This window comes from Meles meles, chromosome X, assembly GCF_922984935.1.
Source record: "Meles meles chromosome X, mMelMel3.1 paternal haplotype, whole genome shotgun sequence".
Lineage (NCBI taxonomy): Eukaryota > Metazoa > Chordata > Mammalia > Carnivora > Mustelidae > Meles > Meles meles.
In genome coordinates, this window is record NC_060087.1 from 78,915,380 (window position 1) to 78,931,688 (window position 16,309).

Here is a 16,309-nt window from a genome sequence, read left to right on the forward strand (position 1 = left end):
TTTTATAAGGTTGCCTATTTATCCATATCCTCATTAACACTGATTATTTTCCATTTTTTGTTTTAGTTTTTAAATTCTAGCCATCTTGGGCACCTGGGTGGCTCGGTTATTTAAACATCTGCTTCAGCTCAGGTCCTAGGGTTGAGTTCCACACTGGGTTCTCTGTTCAGTGGGGAGCCCGCTTCTCCCTCTGACCCTCCCCACTCTCGTGCTTTCTCTCTCCCAGATAAATAAATAAATTCTTTAAAAAAATAAATAAATAAATTCTGGTCATCTTAGTGGGTGTGGACTGCTATCTTATTGTGGTTTTGATTTGGATTTCCTAATTACTAATGACAATGATCTTATTTTCATATTTATATTGGCCATTTATATAGTCTCTTTGAAGAAATATCTATTTTTTAATTAAGTTTTTAATTTTAATTCCAATATAGCTAACATACAGTGTTATAGTAGTTACAGGTGTACAATTTAGTGATTCAATGACTCTATACATTAGTCAGGGCACATCATGATGAAAGTACTCTTCAATCCCCATCACCTATTTCACCCATCGTCCACCACCTCCCCTCTGGTAACCATCAGTTTATTCTCTATAATTAAGGTCTGTTTCCTGCTTTGTCTCTCTCTCTCTCTTTTTTCCTTCACTTGTTTTTTTTGTTTCTTAAATTCCACACATGAAAGAAATCATATGGTATCAGTCTTTCTCTGACTTCTTTCACTCAGCTTTGTACACCCTAGCTCCATTCATGTTGGCGTAAATGACAAGATTTCATTCCTTTCTATGGTGTAATAATATTCCATTGCATATACATACCACTTCTTCTTTATCTATTCACCTATTGATAGATACTCAGAATGCTTCCATGACTTGGCTATTGAAAATAATGAGCTATAAACATCAGGGTTCATGTATCCCTTTGCATTAGTGTTTATGTATTTTTTGGTAAATATCCAGTAGTACAATTATTGGATCATAGGGTAGTTCTATTTTTAACTTTTTGGGGATCTTCCATACTGTTTCCAGAGGGCTGCTCCAATTTGCATTCCCACCCACAGTGCACAAGGACTCATTTTTCTCCACATCCTCACCAACACTTGTTTCTTGTGTTTTTTATTTTAGCCATTCTGACAGGTGTGAAATGATATCTCATTATGGTTAAGATTTGCATTTCGCTGATGATGAGTGATATTAAGCATCTTTTCATGTGTTTGCTGGCCATCTGGGTATCTTCTTTGGAGAAATATCTGTTCATGACTTCTGCCTATTTTTAACTGGTTCTTCTCCTATTCCAGTAGGTTGCCTTTTAGCTTTGTTGATTGTTTTCTTCACTGAGCAAAAGCTTTTCATTTTGATGTAGTCCCCATAGTTTATTTATGCTTTTATTTCCCTTGGCTCAGGAGGCATCTATAAAAATGTTGCTATGGTCAATGTCAGATAAATTATTCTCTGTGTTCTCTTTTAGGGTTTTATGGTTTCAGGTCTCACATATTGGGCTTTCATTCATTTTGAATTTATTTTTGTGTATGATATAAGAAAATGGTCCACTTTCATTCTTTTCCATGTAGTTCTCTAGTTTTCCCAACACAATTTGTTGAAGAGATGGTCTTTTCCTTACTGGATATTCTTTCTTTTTTGTCAAAGATTAATTGACCATATAATTGTGGGTTTATTTCTGGGTTTTCTATTCTGTTTCGCTGACTTATGTGTCTATTTTATATGCCTGCAGCATATTGTTTTGATTAGTACAGATTTGTAATATAATTTGAAGTCTGGAGTTGTGACACCTCCAGTTTTGTTTTTCTTTTCAAGATTGCTTTGACTATTTGGGGTCTTTTGTGGCTTCATACAAATTTTAGGATTATTTGTTCCAGTCCTGTGAAAAATACTGTTGGTATTTTGATGGGCATTGAATTAAACATGTAGGTTGTTTTGGGTAGTATAGACATTTTAACAATAATATTCTTCTAACACATGAGCATAGAATGTTTTTCCATTTCTTTGTGTCATCTTGAATTTCTTTCATTGATGTTTTATAATTTTCAGAGTACAGTTCTTTTATCTCTTTGGCAAATTTTGTTTCTAGATATTTTTAGAGAAATATTTATTGAAATCCTATGCCCACTTAAAAAAATTGAGTTGTGTTTTCTGTTTTTGAGTTTTAAGAGTTCTTTATATATTCTGGATGCTAGACTCATCAGATATATGATTTGCAAATATTTTTTCTCATTGCCCAAGTTGTGTTTGGTCATAATTTTATTCTCTTTTCAATCATATTATAGGGTTACATTTCTCCATCACTTCTTGATGTTAGATGTGATAATCATCACTACAAGGTAGAAGCTCTAGGAGCTAATGTGTTATTTGATTATTTGACTATTTTAATATTTTATTTTGCTATTTTAATCCAAAATGAATTCCCCAGCAATGAGTAACACTCTAAAATATGACTTCTTTGTCAGTTTGAGTCTTCATGAGGACAATATGAAGCAGAGTCTATCAGCTGACCCAAGATGAAAATGTGTCATAAGTAAAAACAAAGCTTTTGTTGTTTTAAGTCATGGAGCTTTCCTTTTTTTGTTTTTGTCTTTTTTTGTTTTGTTTTGTTTTGTTTTATTTAGTTTTGTTTTGTTTTGTTTTTGATTCTTACTGAAGCATACTAGGCTTTTTTGACTAATTGAAAGAATCAAATAAATTACTAACTGGCTTATAAGTAATAGTTATTACACTGTACAATGCTCCTTACAAATGAAAGCATGAGGAAGTAAAGAAATTATCTGTATCCCAACTGGGCAACCTGCCTTTATTTCTACTCCTAAGTTTCTATACAACAATTTTTTTTCTAGAAAACATAAATCTGATTATATTATTATCTTTCTCAAATTCCTTTTGTGAATTCTCATTCCTCTAAAATTGTTAACATGGTTCTCTTGATCTTAGCCAGAAGGCTGAGAAGCAATTAGAAAATTAACATAGTTCAAAATCTTTAGCACAATCAACAAAGCAGTTCATAAAGTCACACCTGCTTACCTCTTAAGCCTAATCTCATGTCAGTCATGCTGTTCTTGAATTATTTTTGGTAAACACACTCCTCTAGAAAATCGTCCATTCCATTTAAAGTTCCAGTCCCCCCCACCAGTTGTTTCCACCCCAGGACTCTGGCATTTGTTGTTTCTTTTCCTTGGGATGTTCTTCACCTCTACTCTCACCAACTCTCCACCTCTCTCCCTGTTGATTTAACATCAACCCACTGTGTAGTTTCTCAAGGAGATATTTGATTCCTCATTCTGGTTTCACTATTTTTTCTCTGTACTCTTAGAGCACCCAGTACTTACCTAGCTTATTATTTATTACTTATTATATGATCTCAATATTGCTGTGCATCTGATTAATTATATGTGTTGTCCCAGTGGAATAGAAACTCACTGAGGGCATAGACTTTGCATTATTGAACATTATACTTGCAGTGCCTTGAGTGGTGTTTGGCACATGGTAAGAAGAAGTAATGATTGCATTCTTTTAGTTTTGTATATTTTGCCAATGAGTCAGGAACCAAAGTAAAACTAGGACTCCATATTCAGTTATATAGTTGACATTATCCTACTTTTGCTACCATTTATAAGCCAGCTTTGTAGACTGGAATCAGTTTACCTTTGGTTCTAAACATTTTTGAATTTATCAAATTTATTAAGCATGCTTAAGTCCCTGAGCCTTTTATGAATAAAGTTAAGACTACAGATCAAGGATACAGTCTACCCTAATAGTCATTATGTGTGCTTTTAACACCAAATAGACCATTCTAGTTTCAGTTATTTTGGATTTTATCACTATTTCACCTACATCTTTTTATAAGAGAACAGACAACTATTGGAAGTAGAAAATGTTTTTAAATTTCTCCCTCCTTAAAACAATTAAGTAAATTAACCAAAGCATTCAATCTTGCTTGATTGCCCATCTAGACTATTCCATGTTCACAAGCACTTATTAAGCAACCTAGCACTTACTCTTCTAGATAACAGTATAACGTATGGTCTGTGATTTCAATAAGTTCACCATTTGGAAAAAGAAATAAGGTACAAATTTCTAAGTAATACTTTCATACCTTAAATCCCCAAAAGACCCTTAGCCATCAATATAGATTGACAAACATGCTGTTACACTGTAGTCCAGTAATGTGATTGATGGATACACATATATAGTTAAAGAATGTTAAGTTTATTTAAGAGCAACAGATACAGAAACCTATCTATTCAGAAACTACAACATGGAACAGAAGATAAAACAGCATGAACCTAGGTGGATTCATAGGCCCTGTTCTCCCAGTTTTCCACAGTGAGTTACAACTGCTGATGACAGCATGGTATGAGGAACCTAACAAATGTGAATAACTCATCTTTCTCAATCCCATGGTTGTTTCTGTACATTCCTGTCCCATTCACTTTCTCTTCCCCATAATTATTATGAAGACTTTGGTTACTTGTCTGCAGGCTCACCAAGTATAAGTAAAAGAAGCAAAAGAACCCTGTTACATTTCCATTGTTTACAGTGAGGGTAGGTAATCTCAAGTCAGTTCCCTGGGTGTAGCTTTTTGTCCAAGTCAAAGGGTAGCATTTTTTCTCTTAAAGTGACACATGGTAAATAATTTTAGCTTTGTAGGCTCTACATTAAAAAAAAAAACGTGTTTGTACTCAAATAAAACTATACTTACAAAATGAGGTAATGAGATGGATTTGGCCCATTGATCATAGTTTGCTGAGCCCCTGGCCCCAGTAAGAGAGGTACCATTCAATTGTACCAAAAAGTCTGTGAAGCCATGTAGTACAGTGTTGCCTCTACCCTGAGATATGTTCTAGGAACAACTATTTCTAAAACTGTGGATCTATGTTAATCATACCCCACATCCACAAAATCACATTTAATCTACAAAATCTTAAATAGAGATTAGACCCCAACATCTCTAATAGAGTTTGCATGGGTCAGAGAATTATGTTGTTAGGGCCAATTTAATGTTAAAACCTGTTTAACTATTAGGGCCTGCTTAGCCAGAGCAACTCCTTATTGCCTAGGTAGCCATATTGTTGTTTACATCCATGGACTTCATTCCAGGAATAAACGCCCCAGCAGTTCCTGGTATTGGCTCAGGGTATTGATTCTGGGAATAAACGCCTTAACAATAGAAGCCACATACCTTAAGGTCTGCAGTTAGGCCCTATAAAACTAGCTTGTAAGATCAGGGCAGAGTTGTTCTTTTACAAGGCGGCCCTGACTGGTCAGTTTGGTTTCTGATGCCTGGCATGGAAATAAAGCTTTGCTTAACCTTTGCTTTGTTTCAGTCTCACTCCTTTGATTACGGACCCCATCTATGTATGAGAACTCAGTTAACTAATATTTGATGAGGGGTCAAGAATAGTTAATATACAAAAATCAATCTCTTCAACAGATGGTGCTGCAAAAATAGGATATATTAATATGCAAAAGAACAAAACCTTACCTTATACCGCTCACAAAAAAATAACTCAAAATGGAGTAAAGACTTAAATGTAAGAGTAGAAACCATAAAAATCCGAGATAATAAGAAAGAGAAATGTTCTTTGACATGGGAATTGACAATAATTTTTTGAATATGGCACTTAAAGCATAAGCAACAAAATAAAAAATAGGCGAGACTATGTCAAACAATAAAAAAAACCACTTCTGCACAGCAAAAGAAATGATCAACAAAACAACAACAACAAACAACTTGTAATCCTCATTTTCTTATTTTTAATCATCTTGTTTAACAGAAGATAACCAGTCTTAGAATGAAGCCAAACTGCAGAGAGCTTAGCACAGAACAGGAATGAGTTGAATGGTTTCATTACAATAATTGAATAGCTATTGATTTCTATTATAGCTAGAGCTCACCATACATTTAGACCTCCAGTTTTGAGTTAATACATTTCCTCCTTATGTGAACTAGTTTGAGTCAGTGTTTTCTGTTACCTAAAATCAAAATTATTATAACTGATAGAGTATTTGATAGAGTGAAAGAAATTCAGTATAACAAAATTACAGAGTGGAACAAGATGAAGTGAAGTAGACAAAATCCTGCCAACCTTATTTCTGCTGGAAACACACCAAGTTCAAGGCATCCATATAGAAATTCTTCCACCAAAGGGTGCTTGGGTGGCTCAGTGGGTTAAGCCTCTGCCTTTGGCTCAGGTCATGATCTCAGGGTCCTGGGATCAAGCCCTGCCCTGGGCTTTCTGCTCAGCAGGGAGCCTGCTTCCCCCCACCTCTGCCTGCCTCTCTGCCTACTTGTGTTCTCTGTAAAAAAAAAAAAAATAAGAAAAAAAAAGATATTCTTCCACCAAGTAGGCAGACATTAAAAGATAGAAAGACAAGGCATGTATATGACATTTAAAACTTCATTCTTATAAAAACCAATTTCAGTCCTTTTTAGGAACTACATGTTGGTCAGTGTTTATTGTGGTTTTAATTAGCTCCATTTTATCCACATACATCCCACATCACAGATAAGTTATATATTTTGTGAAGGTTGAGAAAATGCCTTTTGAGTACAGTAGTGTATGTGGAAAATAATATTGGAGGGCTTGTTTAGAGGTCAACTGTTTAGAGGTCAGAGTCATGTCCAAGAATACTTTTTAAAAAATTATTACAAAATGAATTGAAGAGGCAAGGTGATGGGAGAGTAGAGGACCTCATTTCATCTGGTCCCTTGAATTTAGCTGGGTATCTATCAAACCATTCTGAACACCCATGAATTCAATGTGAGATGTATAGAAATATATCTGGAACTTTACAAGTAGAAAATTACTGCTTTTTGCAAGGTCAGTGGTACAGAGTCATGAATCTGCAGGAAAATATAGGAAGATAAAAATTGGCGGGGATACTCCATGAGCTGGCTACCGGAAAGTTATATAACATTGGAACACAAATTGGAAACCTTAGAGTCTGCTCTAGTGAGAAACATCCCTTTCTCAATGGGGCTCAGGGAATGAAAAGGGCAGAATTCTAGGTGGGTCATTGTGGTCTCAGGATCCAAGGAGAGACAGAATGAATGGGGCACCTCAACTGGGAGATTGCCCAAGCAGTCGAGTGGGAAACTGGTCAGCGAGCCCAGGAAGGAGTCTCAGCTCAGGCTGACATAATCCATGAGGCAGGCCACTGGGGTGATTGCTCTGCCTGAACATCCTGAAAAGGACTGGGACATGTGGGTTGTTTACCATCCCCTGGGAGGGAGCAAGCAGCTGCTGCACCCACAGCTGGGCAACAGCTATCAGGGTGGTGGTGGCCCCAGAAAGGACAGCCGGGCAGCACACAGCTGTGACCCAGGAACAGTGTAACAGGCTGTGTGCATGAGCCCAAAACTGCTCATGTCCCAAGGACACAAAGGGCAGCTGCACTCATGGGTCCCTGGAATTTCCTCTGTAGGATGGCAGTGGGCACACACATCAAGAGTCTGCAGAGTTTAGCACTCAAAAAAGTAAAAACTGCTCCAAGAGTTTATTAAAGAGAATGGACCATGATCTTTTGGCTCTGGGCCAGAGATCTGGTCACAGCCATTTTTGTTCTGATCATTTGAAGAAGCTCAGAGAACCTCAAGGGGAAAAAAAAGCAACATTGAGCCCAGCCCTCTGACAAGGCATGGGGCAACTCCACCCAGGCAAAGACACCTGAGAAGCAACACACAGCAGGCCCCTCCCGCAGAAGACAGACTGGAAGAACAGGTAGACTACAATTTTATGGATCCTACAAGACTGTAAAATTCTAGCAACAGGGGAAAATAGTATATTGAGCTTTCAGGTGTTTTCTCACAACTCATTTATCTTTCAGTCAAAAATTTTCCATTTCTTTTCTTTCTTTTTTTTTTTTTTACTTTTTCTACATTCCAACTAGATTCTTATTTTGCTAACTTATGTTTTAAAGTTGCTTTTAACTTTTACATCTGCATTTTATAGATATATGTTTCATTTTAGTCCTTTTTCCACTAAGCTTTATTAAAATCATATATATATATATATATATATATACATATATATATACACACACACACATATATATTGTTTTCTTTGCAGTTTTGGGATGCAATGTCTTCTAACCCAGAGACAAATTCAATCAGAAACAAGTGGATCACCCTGCTTTGTGAACTCTGTGAGATTATATTCTCTCCAACCTCCCCCTTTTGTCTTGTTTCATTTTGAGTTTGTTTGCTTTTCTGCTGTGGTTTCCAACTGCTTCAGATTTGTCTAGGGTGTACTTTGCTTGCTTCAGATTTGTCTAGGGTGTACTTTGCTTGGGTTGTGGTTAATATTTTGGACTCTGCTCATTTTTTCACCCATCCTTTTCTGGGCAAAATGACTAGAAGGAGGAATTCACAACCAAAGAAGGAACCAGAGAAAATGTTCTCTGCCACAGAGCTAATTGATATGGATATAAATAAGATATCAGAGGTGGAATTAAGGATAGCAATTATAAAATTAATAGCTAGGCTTGAAAAAAGCATAAATAACAGTACAGAATCTCTAAGGGAAGAAATGAGATCAAATCAAGCTGAATTTAAAAATGCCATGAATGAGATACAGTCTAAATTAGATTCTCTAACAGCTAGGGTGAATAAGGCAGAAGAGAGAATAAGTGATCTAGAGGACAGGCTGATGGAAAGGAAGCTGAGGAAAAGAGAGAACAACAACTAATAGCCCATGAAGAAAGGCTTTGAGAGATTAATTATGCCCTGAAATGAACCCATGTCAGAATTATTGGGGTGAAAAAGGGGGTGGGTAAGGAGAAGGGCCAGAAGGTATATTCGAACAAATCATAGCTGAGAACTTCCCTATTCTGGGAAAGAAACAAGCATTCATGTTCAAGAGGCAGAGAGGACCCCACCCCAAATCAATAAACATAGATCAACTCCCTGACATATAATAGTGAATCTTGCAAATTGTAGAGGAAAAGAAGCTAACCTGAGAACAGCCAGAGAGCGGACATTCCTTACATACAGAGGGAGGAACATCAGGGTAATATCAGACCTATCCATAGAAACCTGGCAGGCCAAAATAGGTTGACAAGACATTTTCAGTGTACTAAATGAGAAGAACATGCAGCCAAGAATATTTTATCTAGCAAGGCTGTCATTCAGAATGAAAGGAGAGATAAAGGGTTTCCAGGACAGACAGAAACCAGAAAGAAAAAGAGACAATCTATATAAATAAGGACTTTGCAGACAATAAAATGGCACTAAATTCAACTTTTTCAATAATTATTCTGAATTTACATGAATAAACACTCCATCCAAAAGACACAGGGGATCAGACTAGAACCATCCATATGCTTTCAACAAGGGACTCATATTATAAGACCTAAAGACACCTCCAGAATGAAAGTGATGGGTGGAGAACAATTTACTATGCTAATGGACCTCAAAAGAAAGTTGCGGTAGCAATCCTCATTATCAGACAATTTGAATTTTAAACCAAAGACTGTAGTAAGAGATGTAGAGGGACACTATATCATACTTAAAGGGTATATCCAACAAGAAGTTGTAACAATTGTAAGTATTTATGCCCCCAACATGGGAGCAGCCAATGATATAAACCAATGAATACCAAAGTAAAGAAACATATTGATAATAATGCATCAGTAGGAGGGGACTTAAACACCCCATTCACAACAATGGACAGATCACCTAAACAGAAGATCAACAAAGAAACAAGGGCTTTGAATGACAGACTGGACCAGATGGACTTCACAGATATATGCAGAATATTCCATCTTAAAACAACAGAATATTCATTCTTCTTGAGTGCACCTGGAAATTTCTCCAGAATAGATAACATATCATGTCACAAATCAGGTCTCAAAGAATACCAAAAGATTGAGATTATGCTCTTCATATTTTCAGACCACAATGCTTTAAAACTTGAACTCAATCACAAAAGGAAATTTGGAAGGAACTCAAACGCTTAGAAATTAAAGAGCACCCTGCTAAAGGATGAATGAGTCAGCCAAGAAATTAAAGAAGATTAATTCATGGAAACTAAAAAATTCATGGAATATAATGAGACTGAAAATACATTGGTTCAAAACCTCTGGGATACAGCAAAGGTGGTCTTAAGAGAGAAGTACTTAGCAATACAACCCTCTCTCAAAAGATTAAAAAAATATCAAATACACAAGATAATCTTACACATAAAGGACCTGGAGAAAAAACAATGAATAAAGCCTAAATCAAGTAGAAGAATAGAATAATAAAGATTAGATTAGAAATCAAAGAAACAGAAACCAGAATAACAGTAGAACAGATCAATGAAATTAGAAGTTGTTTCATTGAAAGAATTAATGAAATTGATAAGCTTCTGGCCAGACTTATCCAAAAGAAAAGAGAAATGACCAAAATTAATAAAATCATGAGTGAAAAGGAAGAGATCATAACCAACACCAAGGCAATACAGACAATTTTAAGAACATATTATGTGCAACTATATGCCAAGAGATTAGGCAACCTGGAAGAAATGAATACATTCCTGGAAACTTATAAACTGCCAAGACTGAAACAGGAGGAAACAGACAATCTGAACAGAACCATAACCTGAAAGGAAATTGAGACACTAATCAAAACCTCCCCCAGAATAAGAGTCTAGGACCAGATGGCTTCCCAGGGGAATGCTACATAATTCAAAAAAGAAATCATACCTATTCTACTGAAGCTGTTTCAAAAAATGAAATGGAAGAAAAACTTCCAAATTTGTTCTATGAGGCCAGCATGACCTTGATTCCAAAACCAGACAAAGACCTCACCAAAAATGAAAATTACAGAACAATAAACCTGATGAACATGAATGGCAAAATATTCACCAAGATACCAGAAAACAAAATCCAACAGTACACTAAAATGATTATCCATCATGACCAGGTGGGGTTTATTCCGGGGCTGCAAGGTTGGTTCAACATTCACAAACCAATCAACATGAAAGATAACATTAACAAAAGAAGAGAAAAGAACCATATGATTCTCTCAATTGATGCAGAAAATGCATTTGACAACATCCTTTCTTAATAAAAATCCTTCAGCATATAGAGATAGAAGGAACATATTTCAAGACCATAAAAGCCATCTATGAAAAACCCATATTGAATATTATTCTCAATGGGGAAAAACAGAGCTTTTCCCCTTAAGGTCAGGAACACGAGAGGGATGCCCACTCTCATCACTATTCTTCAACATAGTACTAGAAATCCTAGCCTCAGTAATGAGACAACAAAAAGAAACAAAAGACATTCAAACTGACAAAGAAGTCAAACTCTTTCTCTTTGCAGATGATATGATACTTTACGTGGAAAGCCCAAAGACTCTACCCCAAAACTGATAGAACTCATACAGCAATTCAGCAATGTGACGGGGTACAAAATCAATGCACAGAAATCAGTTGCAATTCTATATACTAACAATGTGACTGAAGAAAGAGAAACTAGAGTTGATCTCATTTACAATTGCACCAAAAATCATGAAGTACCTAGGAATAAACCTAACCAAAGAGGTAAAGGATCTATAGTCTAGAAACATAAGTCATAACACTTATGAAAAAATTGAGGAAGACACAAAAGAATGGAAAAACATTCCATGCTCATGGATTGTAAGAATAAACATTGTGAAAATGTTTATGCTGCCCAGTGCAATCTACACATTCAATGCAATCCCTATCAAAATACTATCAATATTGTTCACAGAGCTGAAACAAACAATCCTAAAATTTGCATGGAACCAAAAAATAATATTGAAAAAGAAAACTAAAGCTGGGGGCATCACAATGCCTGACTTCAAGCTATATTACTAAGCTGTGATCATCAAGACAGCATGGTACAGGCACAAAAACAGACACAAAGATCAATGGAACAGAATAGAGAGCCCATAAATGGACCCTCCACTCTATGGTCAACTAATCTTTAACAAAGCAGGAAAGAATATCCAATGGAGAAAATTCTCTTCAATAAATGGTGCTGGGGAAATTGGATAGCCACATGCAGAAGAGTGAAACTGGACCATTCTCTTTTTTATACACAAAGATAAACTCAAAATGGATATAAAACCTAAATGTGGCACAGTAATCCATCAAAATCCATGAGGAGAACACAGGCAGTAACTTCTTTGACCTCAGCTGCAGAAATTTCTTGCAAGACATGTCTCTAAAGGCAAAGGAAACAAAAGCAGAAATGAACTATTGGGACTTCATCAAAATAAATGTCTTCTGAATAGCGATGGAAACAGTAAAAACTAAATGGCAACCTATGGAATGGGAGAAGATATTTGCAAATGACATAATAGATAATGGGCTGGTATCCAGGATCTATAAAAAACTTATCAAACTTAATAGCCAAAAACCAAATAATCCAGTCAAGAAATGGACAGAAGACATGAACAGACCCTTCTCCAAAGAAGACATACAAATGGCCAACAGGCACATGAAAAAAATGCTCTATGTCACTTGCCATTAGGGAAATACAAATCAAAACCACAGTAAGATACAACCTTATACCAATTAGAATGGCTAAAATTAACAAGTCAGGGAACAAAAAATGTTGGTGAGGATGTGAATAAAGGGGAACTCTCCTACACTGTTGGTGGGAATGCAAGCTCATATAGGCACTCTAGAAAACAGTATGGAGGTTCCTCCAGAAGTTAAAAATAGAGCTACCCCATGACCCAGAAATTGCACTACTGGGTGTTTACCCTGGAGATACAGATATAGTGAAAATCAGGGGCATCTGCAGCCCAATGTTCATAGCAACAATGTCCACAATAGCCAAACTGAAGAAGGAGCCAAGATGTCCTTCAACAGATGAATTAATAAAGAAGATGTGGTTCATATATACAATGGAATATTACTCAACCATCAGAAAGAATGACTACCTACCATATACAGAGACATGAATGGCACTGGAGGGTATTATGCTAAGTGAAATAAGTCAATCAGAGAAAGACAATTTTCATATGGTTTCATTTATATGTGGAGTATAAGGAATAATAGGGAAAGGGAGGGAAAACTGAATGGGAAGAAATCAGAGAGGGAGACAAACCATGAAAGACTCTTGACTTGGAGAAACAAACCGAGGACTGTGGCAAGGGAGGTGAGTGGGGTGATGGGCATTAAGGAGAGCTTATGATGTGATGAGCACTGGGTGTTATAAGGAACTAATGAACATTGAACACTGCATTAAAAACTAAAAAAATAAAAAATAAAATATAGAAAAGATTACAAAAGGGGAAAAATGTAATACAATACGGAGAATGGATCTAGGAAATCCAAACTTTCCAATCACATGAAGAACAGACCAAGTAAAGTAAAACAAAAAACAAAAAACAAACAAACAAAAAACAAAACCCCAAGTTTAGTAGAAAACTTTGAGCTGAAAAAGGGTCAATATAATACAAAATAAATGAGGTAAGCAAGATCAGAAATGTCCTGGTTTAAACTTTTAAAATTCAAAGTTGAAAAACAAGTCTTATGAATATCTAGCTATGTAAAATGTTACTGTATTTATAATAGAGATAGTTTCAGGAGAAGGGGATAAATCAAGAAATATCATTTTTTTTAACTTAACATTGATGAGAGAAAAAAAACAAAAAATTTAAAAAAAATTGATAAGAGAAATATAGGTACAACTTTTTAACACACAAAAGTAAATTTAAAGAGTGGTTAATTTCTTCCAAATACCTAAATACAAAAAGGAAAGAAAAATATTGTATATAAAATAAAATAAAGTATACAGCATGAAAATATGAAAAAATAAAGCAAGAGAGTTTATAGAAGATAAAGCCAATGTAAAAAAGAGTTAAGTCCTTTAATAAAAAGGACTTGGCCTTGCAGATACCACCACCCAGCCATGGTCAATCCCACTGTGTTCTTTGACATCACCATGGATGTGAGCCCTTGGGCTGCATCTCCTTCTAGCTGTTTGGAGGTAAAATTTCCAAAGACAACAGAAAACTTTCATGCTCTGAGTACTGAAGAGAAAGGATTTGGTTATAAATATTCCTGGTTTCACAGAATTATTCTGGGATTTATGTGCCAGAGTGGTGACTTCACATGCCATAATGACACTGGCAGCAAGTCCATCTATGGGGAGAAACTTGATGGTGAGAATTTCATCATGAAGCATAAGGTTCCTGGCATCTTATCCATGTCGAATGCTGGGCCCAACACAAATGGTTCCCAGTTTTTCATCTGCACTGCCAAGACTTTGTGGTCGGATGGCAAGCATGTGGTTTTGTCAAAATGAAAGAGGGCATGAATATTGTGGAAGCCATGAAGTGCTTTGGATCCAGGAATGGCAAGACCAGCAAGATCCCCTTTGCTGATTGTGGACAAATCTAATAAATTTGACTTGTGTTTTATCTTAACTACCAAACCATTCCTTCTGCAGTTCAGGAGAACACCCTTTCACCCCCATCTACTCAAAATAGCCAAAAATCTTTGGGCTCTCATTGCAGTTTTATGGGATCCATGTTTTCCTTACTCCTCTCCAAGTCTAGCTGGATTGCAGAGTTAAGTTTATGATTATAAAATAAAAACTAAACAACAACAACAAAGTTTCAGACTCAACCAACAAAAGAAAAATACAACTATTTGCAAATTATAAGGGATATCTAAAATAAAGTCCTTTAAAAAGTAAAAATATTTTGATATGCCTGGGTGGCTCAGTCAGTTAACCAGTCTGCCTTTGGCTTAGGTCATGATCCCAGAGTCCTGGGATTGAGTCCTGCATCAGGCTCCTTCCTCAGTGGGAAGCCTGCTTCTCTCTCTCCCATTCCTGATGCTTGTGTTTCCTCTCTCTGTGTGTCTCTCTCTGTCAAATAAATAGATAAAATCTTTTAAAAAATAAATAAAATCTTCAAAAAATGTAAAAATATTTCTTAACAGAAAAAATGCAGTTAAAAACATATAGATGGTTATTAATAGTATCAATGTGATTTCAATAATTGAAGCACAGTTTATTTGACATTGATGAAATAGTGTGTGGTTGATAAAAATAAAAGGCATGGGCCTTTAAAATAATGAATAATGTGGCAAGGTACTGTACTACTGCACTATCATTTTCACATGTGTTAGCTAATTTAATGTTCAGAATAACACTGTGTGGCAGACATGGTCATTCTCATTTTAGATGTGAAACAACTGAGCATAGAGAGGTTTAATAACTTGTTCAAGGTTATCACTGGTAAGGGCATAACTGAGATTTGGGCCCAGGTCATTATAACTTGAGAACTTCAGAGATACTATATTAGTGTATCTGAAAGGTTAGTCTTTGCATTACCTGCATCAGAATGCTTATTAAAAATGTAAACTCCTGGGGGCGCCTGGGTGGCTCAGCGGTTTAAGCCGCTGCCTTCGGCTCAGGTCATGATCTCAGGGTCCTGGGATCAAGTCCCACGTCAGGCTCTCTGCTCTGAAGGGAGCCTGCTTCTCTCTCTCTCTCTGTCTGCCTCTCTGTCTACTTGTTATCTCTGTTTATCAAATGAATAAATAAAAATCTTAAAAAAAATGTAAACTCCTGATATCATCTCTGATATATTCTAGAGCTCTGAAGTTTGCATTTTAGTAAGTATTCCAGTTGATCCTTATACATGCTAACATTTGAGAATCACTGAATTATGTGTACTACCTCCAAGAAAAAGAAAAACGTAATTGAAGTGGTTATTTTAATCTACCCTTTCCATTTTAGCCAGATTAAGTGGAAAAATAATATATAATTTAATATTAAGCAGGCTATAATAACAAACAAAATGCTACAGAAAATATGTATTATTTCCAACCATCCTTTTACTTTTACAAAATTGATCATGTATTATATTCTAAAAGAAAACTAATTCCAAAAAGCAGAGGTAATAAAGACCATATTAATTAATCAGAATGTGATAAAACTAGAATTTAATAAAAACTTAAAAATATACAGCTAGGAATAATTTTAAAAAACACTTTCTTAAATAATTATTATTATAGCTATTATTATAAAGATCAGAATAAACATATTATAAAGATCAGAAATAGTGACAAAAAAAAGAAATAGTGACTAAAAAAATGAAACTAAGAGCTTTGAAAAGATAAACAAAATTGATAAACCTTTGGCCAGACTTATCAAGAAAAAGGAGAAGTTACTACTGACACCACAGAAATACAAAACATTATAGAAGATTACTACAAAAAAAGTATAAGCCAACAAATTGAACAATTGAGAAGAAACAGATAAATTCCTAGAAACATACAATTTTCCAAGACTGGATTAGGAACAAACAAAAATCCTGAACAGATC

General features: G+C 35.6%; 1 pseudogene; it reads left to right on the forward strand.

Moving 5' to 3' along the window:
- The first annotated feature begins 6,704 nt into the window (after positions 1 to 6,704).
- LOC123935181 lies at positions 6,705 to 14,373 on the forward strand (annotated as a pseudogene).
- The last annotated feature ends 1,936 nt before the right edge of the window (positions 14,374 to 16,309 follow it).